Source organism: Grus americana, chromosome 1 (genome assembly GCF_028858705.1).
Source record: "Grus americana isolate bGruAme1 chromosome 1, bGruAme1.mat, whole genome shotgun sequence".
Classification (NCBI taxonomy): Eukaryota; Metazoa; Chordata; class Aves; order Gruiformes; family Gruidae; genus Grus; species Grus americana.
The window spans coordinates 143,494,892-143,513,421 of NC_072852.1; the positions used below are offsets into that span (position 1 = coordinate 143,494,892).

The 18,530-nt window shown below is 43.7% G+C and overlaps 1 protein-coding gene across 1 annotated transcript in view; it reads left to right on the forward strand.

The window, feature by feature from the left end:
• Positions 1–2,771: 2,771 nt before the first annotated feature.
• Positions 2,772–18,530, forward strand: part of P2RY8 (P2Y receptor family member 8) — a 59,964-nt gene continuing 44,205 nt past the window's right edge. The window contains exon 1 of the mRNA XM_054813311.1: positions 2,772–2,832. The gene's annotated coding sequence lies outside the window, so the exon portion shown is untranslated. The remainder of the gene's footprint in view (positions 2,833–18,530) is intronic.

Genomic DNA, 18,530 nt, shown 5'->3' on the forward strand with positions numbered 1-18,530 from the left:
AAAGTGTCTTTATCTCACTCCAGGAGTTCTACCTTTTTTTTCCAATTCTCTCCCCCATCCCACTGGAGGCCAGGGGCGTGTGAGTGAACGGCGGTGTGGTTGTTTTAGCTGCCAGCTGGGCTAAACCAGGACACTGACCCAATTGGTTTCATCTGTGGTAACGGGGATTCTTGCCCCATGCCTTCTCCTTCCCCCAGCTGCTGGCTGGCAGTGGGCACATGGTAACTAATTCCCCAGCCAGAGTTGGGGCAGAAGTCACTATCTCATTTTAAGAAGTTATCAGCTGCACCTACCTGTGTGGCTCCTCTGCTGGAGATTAGATACCACATAAAAGAGGCAGGAAAAATCGACGTTTGTTTACACCTCTACTGCCCTTGTGCACAGCCCAACTTATTTAACTATGCAGGAGTTGGGGGCAAATGCTACATTTTAGTCTGCTGCAGCCAACACTGCAAGAGGTCATTTGTAACTTGTGACACAAAAAGTGCACAAAACTATATATGGAGCAACTGAGGTCAATGCTTCTGTACGTGAGTTTGGGTTCTGCACTGATGCAAGATTCAGAATCACTTTTATTAAACCACACTAGTTTAAAGTACATCTGAGAAACAGCAGAAAGACAAAACCTAGTTCTATCTCCATCTCTTTCTCACCACTTCTCTGTGCAGGAAACTGGCCGCAAATTTTAATGTTGCATCAAAGCAAAGAAAATTGCTCGTACAGATGAGTACAGATCAATGTCTTTTAGGGAGGCTTCTCTACATAGACCCTGCTGCTCTCTTTGTTGACCTCCATTTATAATCTAAAACCCACAAGAGTTCAAGCAGTATGTCCCAGAGTAACTAGGCTCTCGCAGCAGCAGGTGGAAAAAGCTGTGTCTGACATGAGAAAACAAGAAAGTCAAGAGTAATGAAATGCAGGCAATACACAAAGAATTTATAGATAATGAGAGCATCAAATTTAGCTTATGTAGATAATGGCCAAGAAACGAAATATTAATATTGAAACCTGAAGTTTCACCTTGAAGATCATGAACAGGAGAACAGACTAATAGAAGAAAAATCAAACGTAACTTAGAGACTAAACTTCAAAGAGGATCTTGAGGAGTGCTAGGCATGGACACTGTAGCATAGACACTAGCTCAATGCAAGAGAGAGGGGTGTATCACGATACAAAGCCCCTCCTTTACTAAATCAGAATTGTATTAATTAGGGCAGATTATTATTATTACCACTATTTTTGCCACGTATTCCTAATTATTATCAGGAGTAATACACCTAACAGTAAGATGGAGTTTTCTGTTCTATATAAAGAACTCTGAATATCTACTGGTTTTAATCATCACACTTTCTGACGTCTACTTCTTGGAAAGCCCCAGCTTACTTCTCACTTCTGAATCTTCTCAGTTCTGATGCTTTCAGGTTGTTGTATTTCTTATTTGCACTAACAAAGCCATGCTGGACGTATGTAATTTTTTTTTCATTTTTACTAATGCTGTGAAAGCTGCTATGTATATTACTACCCCAATCTGTTTTGCTGCTATCTTCTGCTGCTTAATATATGAAGTTCTCTTAAAGGACCTCATGTTAAATGATCGATCTGCTAAGGAGCAAGTGAATAGCTGAGGTAATAATTTGTTCTGGCCTCCCAGCTAGACCTTGAAGAGGACATCCTGTTCCCAATCTCAGACATCTGCACCAGTCAGGAGTGATTCATAGCTGATGTGATTAGCATGGGGCACTACTGCTAATGCAGAGAAGTTCTCTGGTTTAACGAAAGAGGAAAACAAATGCAAAAGCTATCTTTTAGGAAGAAGCCTTAGCATAGGAATGGATTTTACAGGGACAACAGAGGTCTGCTAAGGATCCTGTAGTCACTTCTGGCATTACCTAATGTGATACCTATGTCAGTTGTCTCTAAAGAAGGTTGCACACACCCCAAGGAGTGTGCAAGACAATCCACTTGGGTGCAGGAAGAAAATATTTTTTTACCATTAATAAATAAAATGAAAATATAATTTTTAAAATAGTGTTTATTTAATCTTTATCTCATCCTTTTGAATTTTTTTTTTAGGTTTTATAATGTACATAATATATTAATACAGTACATGTATATAACTTATGTATAAATAAACATACATATATGGGGGGGGTGCTCAAAATTTTTTTATTGTTAAGGATGCATGATCAAAGAAGTTTGGAGACCACTGCTCTATGTCATATAGGAGCCACCTTGCACTGGACATTTGTCTGACCAACAGCAAAGCATGAGTCTCGGGAAGGTTTACGACATCCTCATGTGGCTAGTCTCAAATAAGTAGCACTATTGAAACAGGTTGCCTGTTTTTTCCACTATGGGAAATTCATCGTATGGGTGAATGACAGAGACAGATCAGGTTGGTAACATGGAGACAAACATAGTGCTTCCCTCATACTTGTGTTTGTATTGTACTTGGATTGAACCTAATATTTTAAGAAATTATTTGCAGCTTTCCTTGCTTTAAAGAGAAGGTGGATATACATTGGATCATCAGTGTTGCAAAATCATATGTCCGTTCTGGAAAATACCTGGTGGTGACTCCAGCTTTTGTGATGCAAGGTGAGTGAAACAGCCATACAGTGCTCCATGAGTAATGGGAAACAGATTTTTGAATTGGGGAAAAAAATATGTATCCTTTTAGCAAATATTTTAAAATAGCTTTGTCAGTGAATAAAAGAAATGAAAAGAGGAAGTAGGTGTTACAGTGTAACACATGTTTTTATTGGTATCCTACAGCAGAAATGCATTCAGTGAGAAAAGACTGAAGAAATTCAGTGTGTGTTAAAAAATCAGGTAAGAAAATAACTTATTTATTAAGAATTTATAAAGTCATTAGGAGCAAAAGTAACTCTTTTCACTGTTTGTTTGACTGACAGGAGTGTTTGATTTGTGGTTGTATTTGTTCAGTCTTTGTAGTTTGAAGAGATTGAGTTTCTCTAGCCTGCAGTAGAAAAGTGTTTGGAGGGCTTATGTAGGAAGGAGCTCATTCTCTGTGTTCAGGGTGGGCAAGACAGGATTCCCAGGCTCCAGACGGAGTAAAGAGGAGTCACATCAGGAAGATTTTTTCTTTTGTCTAATTTAAAGGTAGCACTTGAACAAATTGCCTGAGGAAATTATACCCCCCATCATTCTTTCTAAGATGTTAGATAAACATTTTATGTCAGAAATTGAACTGATTCTGCCCCAGGGAAAAGATATGAACAAATAAGACCCCACCTAGCCCTATGTGTTTTGTGAAACTGTGATTGCTATTTCTTATATTGTATTTTAAGTTATACAAGGCTAAATCCAGGTTTTGGTCTACATTTGTCTGTCAGTGAGACAAATTCCAGAAGAGTAAACCCCAACCCCAGACAAATATTTGATTTATAAATTCCCCAAAGTCCCATGGATTGTAAGTGATGTGTTTTTATTTTGCTATATGAATTGTATAATTATGTAAAACTGTTGAACTGAGTACTGTAACAAGCCGCATTTTATTGAAAATGTCTGTATGGAATTCAGACCTGACCACTGTTAAATAAAGGTGTGAAAAACTTCCCTGTTCAAGGCTACAGATCTTTTCTGAAAACAAGGTTTCAGTGTTGTAACTACTGATTTAATTAATTTATGTAGCTAACTATGTATTTAGCTCTTGCTTAGTTGTGTATTTCCACTCGTGTTTTATGATGCCAAGTACTTTACGAACACACATATATGTATATCCATCTCAGGAAAAGGCTGAAGTTTTCAAAACTGCTTACATTAAGAGCTCAAGTCAGACTTTGCCTTCTGAAGTCACTTAAGCTTCATAAAGAAACATTTTGCTCAGCATCCCTTTCCAAAGGCCTGCTAGTGTGAAACATGGGCGAGATGCCTGAAACAGCAGAATTGAGTAGGACGGGGACAGCGCAACAACAAAAACCAAAAGTCAGATAGCTGCTCAGTTAATTTTCCTTGTGTTTCATGGGTTTGCTGCGGGGAGAGGGACTGTTCTTGCCCATCTGCATGCACATGCGTTCAACGAGCTGCCAAGAGGGGAAATGAAACTGGCATGGTGAGAGTGAGGGAAGGTGGGTGAGATGTGGACGCTGGAGGGACAGTGGAGCAGAGGAAGGTCACCTGGACTGGTGTCGACGCACCGTAGCCAGCTGGTAAACATGGGGAGAAAATGGACTTTTGTGTAGAAAGCTTTCAGTGTCCTGGACAGACATTTGTAACTTTAGATACCGTGAAGAGGTGTCTGCACATTCGTGCAAAGTTTGTGAAGACAGCATCGAATTAATACTCATTCACTGTGTTCAGAGCTTATGAATGCTCAGGTTGGTAACACATAGAGCTTTTCAAGTATTTCAGGTAAAGCAAATCAATTATAATTAGGCAAAAGGTTCTTTGCACAGAGAAAGGCTATTACAGAAGTTATTTTTTTGGTGTTTTTTTTTTCCTGTGGAACAGTTCGTGTGAAAAAGTCTGGTTTCTGTCTTCCCTCTACTGTTTTCCTCATATGGCAATTACTTGACTGCTTAGGATAAACCCCAGGGAGCCACTGGAAAAATACAGTGGTTTTCACCAGTTTCTATATGACTTTTGCTCAAGTGCTTGCATCTTCACCCACACACATATAGTAGCTGTATTCTGATTTTTTTTCTCAGTTTTGTGCCCTGACTTTTATTTAGGAAATTACTGGAGCCTGTAAAACCAAGTATGTACACAAATTAGAGTAGCTCAGAAGTGAGCAGAAGATCACCCTTTTTGCTTCCACTGTCCCATAAGGACAGTGGCCCACAGGCATGAGCTGGGAGCCAAGGGCGGCCATGAGGCCAGCAGGGCCGTGCCCTCCCCAACCAGGGTCCATCCAGCAGCACCCAGTGAGGGAGCAGGGATGGCACGGGGACGGTGTCCAGGGCCAGCCCGGAGCCCTACAACTGCCTGGCAAGGCCACAGCGATGGGGCTGGTGCAAAGTCCATCAGGGTCCTGTAGGTGATGGCCAGCAGGTACAAGGTTGGGCACAGACTGTGGTGTGGCTCAGGAAGGACCAAGGCTGAGGATCTGGTCACAAATGCAGTTCCGAAGAAAATGGGAGATGTAAAGCCGCCCCAGTGAAACTCCCGGCTCGTTCCCAGCGGTGTGATCCCAGGCTACGCAGCCGGGCTGCAGCAGGCCTGGCCTGGCCCCAAGGAGCGGGGATGGGTGCCAGAGCTGGGGGCTGCATTCAGGGCCTTGGAGAATGGGGGCTCATCAGCAGAGCTGGTCTGAATTTTTCCTGCAAGTATCACTGAAAAATGCTGTGGTTTTACCCAAAGTGTTTTCTTGGAAACATACTGCCGCTGGGTCCCAACTGGGACTCTCAGGGTCCTGCAGCATGGGGCCAGCAGCATGAAGAAGCATTAGAGTCTGGTGGGGGCCAGTGTGGCCATGGCCTGAGGAACCTCTGCTGGGAGCGGAGGCTTCGATCTATTTGCCTGTGCAGCAGGCAGTGGGCATCCTCAGTAACTCAGGAAAATCCTTGAGGGCTTGCTGCACCAAATAAACATGAAACATTCAGAAACATGTACCTCCGGGAACAGGGGCAGCACCCAAAGTGTGTTTCATATGAGGAAACATCATAATTTCTTGGAATCTTTGGTTTGTGAGAAATTAAAAAAAAAAAAGGTCTGTGTGTTTATAGTTTTGTTCTGACTCAGACCAAACCCAAATCTCAAAAGTGCCCAAAAACTTCCCAGAAACCTCAGAACTCTTTCTGATCATCTCTTCTGGAAGGAGGCTCACTCTGCCACTCACCATTTTGTTCCATAGAACAAAAAAAGTTGATTTCTGTGCAAGTCTTTTTCACGAATCACATTGTTTTCTTGTGGCTTTGGCTGAACTTTTCAGAACAGAGCATTAAAAAAAAGATTTTCACAGTAGAGAGAGGAGTCTACAGCTGTAATGAGGTAGGATAGATTGGAGGTAAATGCCTTGAATGTTGAGAACATCACCCTAATTTGCATTTGCTTCATGCAGCCACAAAGATAATGACTTTTTGTAGTGTGGTATGGATTTACTGCTCTCAGGAGGGGATAAAGGCAGACAATTTTTAAATCTGTCTTTCTACAGGCAGTGGTTAGACCATAACAGAAATGTTAGTTGATAACGATGGGGCTTATTTGTATTTCAATACGAAGTTTCAATGCGCTATTTGATACAGAATCACAGAATCACAGAATCACAGAACGGTAGGGGTTGGAAGGGACCTCTGGAGACCATCTAGTCCAACCCCCCTGCTCAAGCAGGATCACCTACAGCAGGTTGCACAGGATCACATCCAGGTGGGTTTTGAATATCTCCAGAGAAGGAGACTCCACAGCCTCTCTGGGCAGCCTGTTCCAGTGCTCGGTCACCCTCACAGTGAAGAAGTTTTTCCTCATACTTTGGAGCACTGAAAATATTGCTAAGGGTATTACGGACATGAGCATGCAAATGACCTTCATATCACTTGTTTTAGATATTAAAGTGTATTTCCAGGCAGTGATGTAGCTCAAGTTACATACAGGTAAAAGGTCTAATCTGAACAATGTAGAGCTTTTCCATTTCTCATCAGAGGAGCTTTTTTCTTATTTATTTATTTATCACCATTCACAGGCAAGTGTAGAGACATAATTTGGACTAAATTTTCTGTGCAATAACAGCTGTCTTGCCAAAACCATCTCAATATAAAGTCTTAATGGAGTCAAGGAACTGGTCTGTATAGTCTGGTTGACACCCTTTAAATGGCTCTTACTTTTGGCAGTTACACACAGAGAGGTGGGTTTAGCTTCAGCTGGGCACAACAACATAAAAATTAACAGTGTTTGGTTTCTGCTGAGACCCTACAGGGAGAAAACAGTTTTGTTGACAGTGTGAGTGTAGTTGCATTTATGGATTGAAAATGTGACCCAGCCATGCCATAAAATGCAAGTCAATAGACTTGGCTTTCTATGCCTCGTGTGTATGTGCGGTGGAAGCTACCTTTTCTACGTACATTGTAGGAAATAAGTTCTGCCTTAAATAAATTGATTAAATGTTGAGCTTGTCAAACTGTTATGTGTCCTTGCTTGAAACAGCTTGAAACTGGTTCTGCGCCCGTGAAACTGCTCAGAGGTAACGATGGCTTGAAGTTTTTAACTGTTGGATGTTGAACTTAGTAGTAAATCAAGGTCCTGGCTATAATTTATAGACAAGTCATGAGCTGACTGTAAAGGTCAAGGACCCCATTGCTAAAACACAAGGAAGGGAAAAGGAAAGCAATGAATAATTTGCAGTTCAGTGCTTCTTTTTTTTCTGCCTTCTCATGCAGGTGATGCAAAGTCCATTTTTCAAAATTTGTTTGTGAAACAGCTGAAAAACTGCTCATGGTCCTTACTAGCGAGGAACGCCTAGAAAAAGGAAATACAAATGCTATTTTTTGCCTTGTATTGTATTTATGAGGTTAAAGTTCAGCATAAAATCAGCATGAAGCCATGGCATTATGATGAAAAGACTTACGTTACCTGGTCTGAGTCAGAGCAAAAAAGTCCCTTTCTTCAGAGATATTTCAGGTGCTTTATTACTGTCACAAGAACAGTAATATGGGAATGAGCTTTGAGTTACAACCCTCCGTTTGGGGGTCAGAAACTTGCCGTTTCAGTCATACTTCAAAGCCATGGCATTAAACATGTTCTTCCTGCCCTGTCTTGGCAGCAATTCCCTGGAAATGAATGACGGGGGTTTTCAGCAGGTGCCACGGCCTCACTCTCAGGAATCCAAAACTGACTCAGCAGCGGCTCTCCTGCTATGACCTCACTCAACCTGAGGCAGCCCTCCACCTAGCTGAGACGAGGGCACTTGCCCCTCTGTCCTCAAGTCTAAGGCACCTTCATCCAAGGAGACCCTCTGACGTGAAGCCAAGCTGTCTGCGCTGAGCCCCAGGCCTGGGAGCATGTCCCAGGAGCTCTAGGCAGCTGCAGGTGTTTTGCTTCCAACATCTGGAAACTCTGTCACCTCAGTTGGGCGTGTTAGGATCCTACTTTGAAATGGCTATATTCATGTTGTCCCAATGCATGAGGACCAGCTCCTTGTAGTGTTTGTGAAAAGGACTGGCTCATTTTGAAGTTGTTCATTGGATGGTACTGAACTTTGATAACTGTATTGTGGGGCATTGCTTCTTGGCTTTAGGATTTTTCATAAAATTTTTTTAAAGCTTTTTGAATTATACTTCAGAGCTATCTGGGCGAATCTATCAGGACTCAGCAATTTTTTCCCAACTCTCTTCCTCTTACTTCCACCAAAGTACCAAATGTCCCAAAGAGCTCCCCAAAAGTGCGATGCATTGAGAATCCCTTCTTACCTTCTGCCTATACTGTATTATTTACCTCCTGCCTCCAAAAGTGCCAGATTTTCCTGCTGTGGATGAGCTCTATCTAGAAGGGGAAGTCAGACACAGTAGATACCTTGGCAGGAATGAGTCAAATGGAAAAGGGACAAAAGGAAGTCAAATGCTTGGTGTAGATGAGTAAACTGTCCTTCTTAGGGAGTTCAGGAAGGAGATGGAAGGCCAAGGGATGAAGATAACCCTATTTTCAGTTTCTTACTGTCTAAAAAAAGATTGTTAATATATGTGTGAGGGAAAGCGCATGCTAGTAAAAGTAATTGTGAGGACAAGTGGAAGAAAGAAAATTACTGAATGTCAGAGCTCACCTCCCACTCTATTTCCATCCCAAGCTGTGTGCTGTCAGTCTTGATATCTGTTGGCCAAAACCCAAAACTTTTTCGTTATTATAAACCAGTATTCCTGCTCATTGCTGATAAGCACAATCTTTTCAACACTGAAACGTCAACTGAAACTTTTATCTCGGGACTGAATACATGCTCTTCAACACTAAGGGAAAGAAAAGTCATTGGAGATAGTGTCAAAAAATGTATGAATTATATCAATAATTTCTTTCTTGTTCTTTCCTTCATGTTTACTTTATATTGTTTCTTGAAAAATATAATGCAGCTCCACATAGCAGGGTAGGAACAGAGTTGCAAGCATAATCTCCTAGGGTTGATTTCTACTACAACAAAAAAAAAGAGTGCTTATATCTGGAATAACTCAGATTTCTACAGAGTTTGGAGGAGCGCAAGGTCCTTGCTGGAGGTACCACTGTAAACCAGTGAAGATAACTCTTGTGCTTGCATGGCATCACCTGGTGGGTAGCTACACATCGCTACAGCTGCCAAATCCTACACCCGTGATGGCAATCGTTGGACAAGTTTTTTGTATGTTGTCTACACCTGGACTTGCACTCGAGCCCAGATGCGCCCACACCCTAAGCCCATGGTCATGTGCCCATGGCACAGGCATAGCCGAGTCTCCAAACCTTAATCCCAGTGTCCCTCCCTTCTCTGGGTTTCAGAAGGATGGGGCACAGGTGAGGTCAAGTGTACTCCAGGCTCATCCCCTTGCAAATGTTTGAGTCTGGTTATCCACAAATGCTGAGGCAGAACTGTGGCTAGGCTAACGTGCAGATACAAAAGAAATGGGGTTGTGGGGCTGGGAGTGCATAAACCCAGCTCCTGCTTCGATGAGCACTATCTGTTGGTACCTGTTGTACCTGTTTTTGTAGCATGCGTGATGATTGGCATTGGTAGTCCTTTACACCCATACAGGCAAGTAAAGCTGAGGTAGCCTAGCAATAGCCGCCCTCTGACTGAGGCAGATGCACAAGGGAAAAGGGGGAATATGGTTATGTAGTTAAAGAGCAAATTTTCTCACAATGTTTGTGCAGAGGGAAAGTAATTTTCATGCTATTATCTCCTAGTTTCCACAAGTTTGACATTCCAAACTACTTCTAAAATGTCATTTTACATTTAATAAATGCTCCCCTTCCTTTTGGATTTTCCTGTTGATCTGGAAACATTTAGCTAGCAGCCTGTATCTCCATGCTGCAGCTGCAACAATATCCTTCAGAGAAGGATTCACCTACTTCTTGCACCAGCAGCGTGACTCCTCCTGTGTCAGTGCAGCTGCCTGGGATTCTTCCTCCTAGTCATATTCGAAATGGCTGATGATGCTGGATTTCTCTCTTTTCCCTGGAGGGAAAATTTTTGTGGATAAATGGAACTGGTTTATGTTCAACTCCAGATCACCTCAGATCCTTTTTTAATTGCATTAATTGGTTCCTTTTAATTATAATTTGAACTTTCTTCTTCCCCATTTTTTTGCTCTTGAAAGTTTTTCATCCCCATAGTTGCAGAAAAAAGTTTGAAGAAATGAATCTCAGTGAATGACAATCCATAAAGCAAGTATTTAAGAAATAATCTGATTTTTAAAACAATCTCTTAGTATGTCTCACATTTATGATTTCTCGATGCATGAGACTGGCAGTAGGACCTCCAGGTAAAAGTGTTAAGGAATAAAAATTCAGTGTAACTTTCTGGCCCCATGCTCTAATTCTGCCACATTTAATTTGAAAAATCTGTATTCATAGCTAGCAATACCCTAGACTTAATCTGCTAGAGCATCAGTTGCACCAACTGGTACTAACTCGGACTCATGTTTTCGATTGTTCTAACCTGTACACCCACAGAAATGAAATAGTTATATCTCTTTATGAGAAATGGGGGGGGGGGGGAGGGGGATAACTTTTACACTCATCTGTTATCAGATTTCATCTGCGCTTCACTATAAAATAATTTATTTTCATATACTGAGTATACCAAGGCCAGTTTTGGGAAGCTACATGCTGAATATAAGGTCAGCAATGGCAGTAATGAATTTAACTCATTAAAATACCCATAAGTTAAGATTTGCCTTTCTGGAGTAAGTCACAAAGGATGAGATTCAGCTCACGTAAATTAAACAGTCTAAAATGTAGGTGTCTGGGTTAATCTTATCAACTGGGGAGAGATGGGCACTTCTAAGGAAGAGATTTCATCTTATTCCAGGACAGCTATTTCAGAGAGATGGGACAGTCCGCCCTCTGGCCCATGCCTCCCTCTTCAAGGATGGAAATCTATCCAGCAAGGGTCGGCAGCTTTTACACACCTAACGTGATTCTTATCCACAAAACTGTTGCAGCGTCCATTGATTAGCACTTGAGCTTTAAACTCACACTCACCTGGCCTGACAGTGGAGAGGAAGATGAAAAGAAAATGATATTTTCTTGTTTTAGCTAACAAGACAAGGGTGAAGGTAGCTACAAGCTATAGCTGAGCCTAAGAGAAATTGTCCATTGCTAATCCAACCGTTTTGGCCAAGTCTGGGTCCAGTAAAGTGGCGGTGGCCGTGACGAGGGAAGCGTTCGGGTGGCAGCTGCTCCTGCGCATCTGCAGGTCAGTGGTGGCCGGTGTCTGGGCTTTGGCCGAGAGGTGGCAGGTCCCTGCCAGTGGTCCGAGGTCCCTACTTTCTGTTGCATCTGACAGTCAAAGCAGAGGCGGACAGGTCCTTGAAGACCTCTCGGGACCCCCAAGTCGAGGTTTCAGCGGCGCTGGGAGCGGCACGCTTCAGTTTCGCGTTGGCTCGGTGGGGCAGGATGTGCTCTGCAGCAGTTCAAAAATGTGTTTCAAGGGACAGAGCCCCGCATTGCATCCAGCTGCAGTTTGCTGAAGGGAAAGAAGCTGGGGGTAGGGGGGATAAGAAGCAAAGACTTTGAAATGAGAAAATTTTATTTTCCTGAAGCTGACCTGGCATAAGTTTCAACAACAGAGGAGCATTGCATGCGCTTGGAACAGGGGCTGGCTTGTCTTGGCCGTCCCTCCTGCTGCTTCTCTTCCCTTCCCTGGGACAGCCATTGTTCTGGCAGGAGCAGGAGGATGTTTGTGGTGCCAGCTGTTGCTGTTAGGGAAGGGACAGCACAGCTCATCTCGAAAGGGGGAAATGGGGGACTTTTGCAGCAAAGGAAGATCATGCTGGTATGTGGGAGCAAGGGTTTCATGCTCATGAAGGTGCATGCCTTCCTATGGGGGAAGAAGGTGGCGTCAATCAAGGCTTCTACATGTGTGATGAAGAAAATCGGCCTACTGAACAATTAAATTTAAATGGTGTAGCTCAATGAGCTGCAATTACTGACGTACTAGCCTTAATTTTTATCCTGTTTGCTCAAATTCTTTCTCCGTTATAAGTTTGGGTATTCCCTAATGCTTCCTCATTAGGGAATGCAAACTAACTGTGTCATAAAATTGCTGATTTAGAAAACACATTTCATTTTTTCCCCATTGTTATGAAAAACAATAGATGGAGCTGAAACCTACAGGAAGTATCCCTTATCATTCCCAGCCACGGGCTCGTTAAAGACTCAGCCTCTCACATTTGCAGCTATGTTTCTAGAATCAGAAATTACAAACAGGTTGCTGCATATTAATAAAAGCTGAGACTGCCCCTTATCTATGTGTGTGGGAGTCAACAAGGAAGGTGAATGATATCCCCCATATCTGAGGTGCAGCGGGGGGAATCTGCAGGATAGGAAATCTAGTACAAATTAGTTTATGCTGTGGGAACCAGGGAAACACAAAATATTTTGATTTTCTGGAGGCTTACATGTGCTCAGACACTTGAAAATCTACCAGCCATCTAGCTGCCACCATAAGTTCAGAATCAAAATCCTTAAATTTCCCACTAAGGCCTTAAGGTTATAGATACTTGAACATTAGATGGGGAAAAAGAAATCAAACCCAGAGAAAAGTTTGCTTCAGGTCCTAGTGGGAGCCTTTTCTTTTCCCAAAGCCATAGACAGACTACATAGGAAACAGAATTCCTGCAATATTTATCTTTTTTTTTAATTTTTCCTTCTCTCATTTGGCTCCTAGCTGCTTCTTAGGAATTTGTTCAGTGCTGAATTGGTCAGTGAGGACCAAGGAAAATGCTGCTGCAGATGCTTTTGGACTGAATTTTTACCCTCAGTCAGCCACACAGGCTTGTTTCTCTGCCACTGGATCCAGCTTCACCGAAGGAGTCCAGGTCATGTAGGAGAAGTGGCTCATGGCGGTGCCGCAGTTGGCCACCTCAACTGGGATAGCTATTGCTGCTTTCGGTGTCTCAATTAGAGCTACAAAAATATGCTGGGGCCTTCCTCCAAACATCTTCAGATTCATTTGCTTACTCATGGGTGTATTTTACTGCAGCTATAGCAAATGGTCCCGCAGTTGCCACCGATCAAGTTGCTGCGAGCCCCACTCAGTGACCTGCTCCCTTGCCTTCACTGAAGGGGGAAGGGGGCTCAAGCTGGCACTTGGTTGCTGCCGTCAGGCCTGTAATATTTGCGTGTGAGAGCACACAGACTGCGGGAGGATTTCAGAGCCCCTCAGATAATTGAGGACACCTGTGTTCGTTGCTTCAGGAGCTTGGCATCATGTCAGAAGTCACCAGGAGGCACTGTTACCTGCCTCCTCTCACGCTGGCCCCAGACTCACTTCACACCTCACTAACTTTGCAACGGCAGGAGCCGTGGCAGGTGCAAAATTAGATTTTCTGAGGCGGCCTAAAAGCAGAGGTTGTCTTTAGGCTGATTGCCCACCTCTGGTCTTGAGAATGACCCCTCTAGCATGGAGAAAGGTAGGCATTGCAAAGGTATTCCTAGTAACTGTGTTAGCAAGTGCTTCCCCACCAGGACATTAACTGGCAAGACCCCAGAACAGGCTCATGCCGGGGCTGTATGTTTCCCCACCACAACCACTACTCCATTTTGCAAGCTGCAAAACCACAAATGCTCTGGTCACAGGTGGGAGAGATGGGGAAAGGCACCTTGCAGTGCTGCCCGCAGCAACGGTGCCCGGTGATGCAAACCAGGACCAATGAATAGCAAACAAGACCCCCGTCCTGTGCAAACAACCAGGTTTGTACACCCACTTGGGACAATATGCCTTACCAAAAAAAAAAACCAACCCAATACCCAACCAAAAAAAACCAACAACCAAAAAAGCATAGGTGTAAATCCCACTAAATTTGAGCAGTCTGCACATATAAAGCATCTTCTAACCAGAATCCTGTTAGCAAGAACTGGACTGAATCTGGGGTGACAAGAGAAGATGGGACTGGAGAAGAGAGAGGAATAATAATAGATTGAGGGTAAAAGCATACATTAATGGAAACATTTATTGGGTGGAACAGCTCTTCAGAGTACCTAAGAGAACATCCTTTCCTGAGGCATTATATACAAATGCCTACATTGCTATTACAAATGGAAGCCATACTAAACATTGCTGTGTCCAGGAAACAGACATCTCCTTGGCTCTGCTGTCTGTCACCCCGTGGGTGTTGCCTCCTGTGGGAACAGGCAATGCTCTGGTCCTGGCCACACGCCGCAGCCTCCGGTGCTGCCTGGGAACTGGTCGCTTGCTGTTGCAAATGTTTGAGATGTTCAGGACCTCTCCTCTGGGGTGCGTCTTCTTCAACTCTTTATCTCCAGTTAGGAAGACACACCGCACTTTTCAGCGCATGAATGGCAGGCAGCAGCTCACTTTGATGTGTTGGTTGCCCTGAACGATGTTTTCCTTAAGAAACACTGCTAACCTTAGAGACAGTGCTTTGGTTCACCGGTCGTTTTGTGCTTTCTCCCCCCACACTAACAATGGCATCGCAATTATTAAAAAACTTTTTCCTGAAAACTTATTACTTCCCCTCATACACAATTTGGGGAAACCAAAAAGCACTCTAGTGCTTTCAAGTTTGTTTTGTGTAAGATTTTTATGATGTGCTATATGCTTTATGCAGTGATAACAGTAATCCAGTTAGCCTATATTGCCAAATTGAAGAGTTTGTTTGGGGTTATACAAGCTTTTGGTGGCATTATACAGTCTCCGCTTTGATCCCGTTGTTTATTATTGTGCTGCAAAGAGTTTCAAGAAAAGGCACAAATGAAGATCTGCAGATGCATTCCTGAGACATGCAATAGAAATGAAGATATGCCAAGAACTTCCTGAGAATGCAGAACTGAAGCTACATTTAATCAGGAATAGATACACATTACGGTTTTATCTGGGACCCGAAAAGATTGCTATTTTAGAGCTCAGATTGCAAAAACCACAGAAGAGCGTACACTGCTTTCTGCCAGAACATGATTGCAACTTCTTTGGGCGACAATTATTGGCACTAAATCCAGCTCAGTGGGAACAGCAAGAAAGGAACTGATCTTCCTTGGCATCGGAATACTGCCACATACGAATATCTCTGAATTAGAAATGCAATGTATACATTAGTGCAGGGGCCCTGCACCCTGCTGGACTACATTTCTCAGGCTTAAAAGAAATTCTTCTAAAGCTTCTTTCCCGTTTGCATTGTTAAAGGAAATGGCTGAAGACAATACAATAAACATTCAGTCATGCAGTAAAGACATATCTGGACTGAGAGCACAATTCATTGTTGCCTGGGTCAAGGGTAAGTACAGATGAGTTGACAGAGCCTGCAGTTAAAAACTGAATGGCAAAAAAACCCACAGATTAGCTTTAATCTGTCTACGTAAATTTGGTTTCCTCTTTGCAATCAGTATTTGCATTGTTGATACATTCAGTGTTAACACATTGTATGTACATTTTCTAACGGTGTCGGTGCTTTAATCAGCCATTTATGGCCATGGCCCATCATGTCATGTAGCCTCTAATATCTGAAGTATCTGGCAAAGCATAGAACAGCAGAAAATCAATCGGGTGCTTTGCATCTCTCCTCCCTCCAGCACTGGCCTGACAGCCTCACCTGCCGCCCAAAGTTTGGCCCTCGGTCTGTGTCCGCCGCCAAGGTGCACCAGCCGTGTGAGTGGCTCCGCGGCCCTCGGCTGCGCCCCGTGGGAGCCCAGCAGTGCTGCAGCTGGAGCGCTGCCGGGCGGCCGAGCCGGCAGGTTTGCATGTGAGGCCCCTGCTCCTCTGGAAACTGCAGCTGAGAGGACAGCTGCCACCCCGGGACGGCTCTCCTCCCCCAGCTGCCTGGGCGCTCCTGTAGAGGCTTCCCAAGCCGTCCTGCTTCCTTCTTTGCTTCTTTCCCCTCCCTGCTGCCCCTGTTGCTCGCTGCACGTCCAGAGATGCGGCACCCCTTGCGCTCCCTCTTAGCTGGCTCCCTGTGCCCCCTGAGCATCCTAAGAGCCCTGCGTGAATCGGGTTTTTCCCTGAGTCACCCCGAAGTTCCTTCCCTGCCCCAAGCGGGAGTGTTTTTCATGCACAACTTTGCAAGCAAAAGCAAAGCAGCACCAGGAGCTGCAGTGGTGTTGCTCCCACCTCAGCAGCACTGGGAACACAATTTGACCCTCACTTTTTTTTATCTGATGGTCCACAGGAATAATTACAAGATTGAAAGTACTGACTGATGCTTGTATCATAGGAGTAGGATCCGAATTTCTGGTTTGAGCTGCAATAGAGAGCCCCTTGGAAATATGCATCACCTAACTTCTTTCTTGCACGCCATTTCCTTTCTGCAAGAAATAACACTAAATCTTTTTGTATCTTGATGAAAGAATTTCTTAGCAATGTGCGGCTGGAAAAATCAAAAGCTTTTCTGGGTATAACTGCCATACAATTAATAATTAATGAGCAATAAGATCATCTGCTTCCCCCTCCCCCCCCCCTTTTCTTTTTCTTAAAAAGAAGGGGAGAAAACAGATTTCTGTTGAGACACGGATGACACCTTTAAGGAGCAGTGCATGATAAATTCAGAACCTGGGTGGAGCGCTTCCTTCCTGTAATCTGTTTCTTATCAGTGAGAAGTTAGAGACAAATAGGATGCCTCATATAACGACTGAAAAATAACCTGTTTACAGTGATGGGAAAAAAAAAAAAAAAGGCTCTCCCACCTCCCAGGTGGGCCTAATCCTGAGTCCTCTTAAAGGCCTGGATGATCGCTCCCCTGCCTCGGCAGCTGGAATTGCTGGTGCTAGCCAGCTGATAAGTTCACCTTTTGTTTTCCCTTCTTGTTCAGTAGGCAGGCTTGTTTCTTGCATGCCTAGAATTGAGGGTAGATGTGAACATGTCTTCAAGGGATTTTGGGTGACAGTCAAGACTTGACAGCATCTGCTTACCCAAACTTGGGTGAATATATTTTCCCAGCAGCTGTGTGATGCAAGAAGGGAACAGAAGGAAAAAAACACCCACACCAAAAACCTACAGGGATCGCACCATCCTGTACGAGACAGCCAAAGCCTAATTTTTCAGCACCCATTGCTCTAGAGTTGATGGCTGCTCCAAAACATCTACTTGGCGTATTCCAATTTGTCACATCCTACATCTGGGCAACAAAGCCAAAACCCCCCCACTTTCCAAATAGGTGCAAAACAAAACTAAAACGCTTTAGTTGTTAAAAACAAAAAAACCCAAAGCATTAAAAAGCTATTATTTTTAACCACAGGAAAATACTGTGCTTCTGTAAAATGTGTGTATCGACCTTTGCAGGAGCCTGCCATTTTCCTGCCTGTTTTGTCCAAGAGGTAGAGAGCATGGCTACAAGGAGCTAGGAAGCTGAGCAGCCTGAAGAAAGGCTTTCCCACTTGCTTATCCTTAATTTGGGGTTGGACTAGATGATCTTTAAAGGTTCCTTCCAACACAAACCATTCTGTGATATATCCATGAGCTTGGTTAGTCAGGGACAGGCAGATAGGAAGCATTGGTTTTCTGCTAGTCTGCCCATCAGTCACTCAGGTGTCTGGGTTGGTTGAGGTCTGGCAGAAAACATGCCTTGCTTGTGGATAAGGTAACCAAACAACCTTGATGACTACCAGAAGTTTTGCTGGAACCTATATGTTTTTGACCAAAGCCTTGCCCCTACTGACTTCAGTTTGTCAGTCCCCAGGTGTTTCAAGGCATGCTCCCAGAAACTGAGACCCAAGAATATGTCCACTTTGGGAAAACTTTGCTTGAAGTGGTCTTGCAAGCATCTCCTAGGAACAATGGGGCAGAGGATCAAGACAGAGTTCAGTTCTGGTGCAACACTCAATTGCTTCAACCATAAGAGTATAGAGGGACCACCAGACCACTGCCTTCTGTAGAACCATAGAGCTGGTTGTCTCTTGAGCTGACCCACTCTTTGGGAGGGCTTCAGAGAAATGGGTGTGTGGCCATGTCAGCAGAGAGCATCGTGTCTGTCTAACCCTGGGGGCCCAGCTCAAGCAGGTGCGTGGAGAATGGCAACGAGCGAGTGCATTTTCCTCCAACCCAAGTTACCTGAGCTTCTGATCACTCTGCTTGTCTCTGTCTAAGAGAAAGGTCCCTCTGCAAAATGCAGTAACCCGATAGACTGGATCCTGCCTCCTCCCAACCCTCCTCCCACAGAAATAACACTTGAGATGCTCAGTCCTGAGTTCAGTCCTTAGGCTGAAATTTAAATATATCTTCAACAAAGAAAAATGACAAACAGAATTAGACATTATATGACTGGTGGAAAAATGCCTCCAATAATTAAATACAAAGGAATAAGTTCTGATCCCTGCTTTAATTCTTTTTTGCCTGTTTAATGGCCCCTTTACACTGCCTTGGAAAATTAAGGGAGACCCACTTATGTGGGGCTCATACTCTTAAAAAGAAATAATTGCAAGGGGAAGTCACTTTTAAAGTTTGA